This window comes from Meleagris gallopavo, chromosome Z (assembly GCF_000146605.3).
Source record: "Meleagris gallopavo isolate NT-WF06-2002-E0010 breed Aviagen turkey brand Nicholas breeding stock chromosome Z, Turkey_5.1, whole genome shotgun sequence".
NCBI classification, from domain to species: domain Eukaryota; kingdom Metazoa; phylum Chordata; class Aves; order Galliformes; family Phasianidae; genus Meleagris; species Meleagris gallopavo.
Genome location: NC_015041.2, coordinates 66,305,966 through 66,307,600, shown reverse-complemented (window position 1 = coordinate 66,307,600; position 1,635 = coordinate 66,305,966).

The window sequence follows — 1,635 nt, the reverse complement described above, 5'->3', positions numbered from 1 at the left end:
AAAGTGGAAAGGCTCATAGAATCATAGAATATCCTAAGTTGGAAGGGACCTGTAAGGATTCTTGAGTCCAACTCCTGGATCCACACAGGACCACCCCAAAATCAGACCATATGCCTGAGAGTAGTGTCCTGAGAGTTACTTCTTGAACTTCTGCAAGCTCTGTGCTATGCCCTGGGGAGCCTGTTCCTTGACCACCTTCTGGTGAAGAACCTTTTCTTGGTACCCAGAATGACCGTCCCTTGGCACAACTCCATGGCACTCCCTCAGGTCCTGTCCCTGCCACCAGAAATCAGCACCTATCCCTTTGCTGCCCTGTAAGGAAGTTGTAGGTCACCATGAGGCCTCCCCTCAGTCTTCTCTTCTCTAGGCAGAACAAGCCCAAGGGATTTCAACCACGCCTCATACATCTTCCCCTCCAGAACCTTCGCCACCTTTATAGATCTCCTTTGGACAATTTCATATTCGCTTATTTTCCTACTGCTGAAGATCTGTACTGATTTGACAAATTTTGATCCTCTGTCTACAGTAGTTCCTGCATATGTCCATGCAATGCTATTTCTCCTGGGAGCAGCATCAGTACAAGAAGATTATGGACACTAATGTTAGTACACGTTTGTTTGTTTTTTAAATAGCGATAGAGGTGAGTCTCTTGGGAGATTCTCTGAGAAAATATTCTCTTCAAAAGTCAGCAAATCTCACATACAGATCTCAAGACAAGAGACATCATTTTATCTCATGCCCAGGGTCACTAAAATCCTCTCAAAATAAATTTGGAATTGGAGAGAGATTGATGGATGACATCAAAGAATAAAGTGATTCTTTATTCTTTATTCTGACTACAACAATACTAAGTTTTCTGACTGCGTATATTTTTTATCCTTTTGATGTAACATGAGGACATCTTATAGGGGGACCAGAAGGTCTCTGTAAATACCGATAATCCTTGGCTAAGCCCTTCTGGAGGGAAGGATGGGGCATCCCTGATATCAGTTTACTTTCTGCATTTTACAGATACATGAAACATAAAGGAATCTGCTATGCAGTCTCCTGCCAGCACTAGATAATGTAACACCGCAAAAGCAAGTAACACAGCAGTTTAAATGAACTTGCAAAAAAAAACCACCTTAATTCTTTTCATGATTTTCAGGATGCTGATACTCAGTTTAAGAATTTTAGGTGGACAGAAAAGAAGTAAAGAAATGACTGCCCCTTTGAGGAACAAATGCTCAAATACAAGTGAGCAAGCATTTAATAGGTAACATAACTAAGAAAACTGACTGACATTTGATCTCATTTTTCATCTCTTGCTGCAGGGAGAAGTCAGTCTAACAAAGATTATATGAAATCATTATGACACTCAGAGCACTACACAAACTGGTGACTGGATGCAGTCTAGTGTTTGTTTTCCAGTCAGACCAGAGTTTTATTGCACTAATAGTGTAAAAATCCAGAAAACAAATCCTCTCTAAAAAATTCCTTCTCAAACTAACAGAAAATGTTAAAAACGTCATATCTTCTTTGTAGTCAGTAACTGTGAATTTATGAACTATTGTGACATCAAAGAAAGAGGAAGGGAAGAGAGAAAGAGAGAGAGAGAGAGAGAGAGAGAGAGAGAGAGAGAGAGAAGAAGAAGAA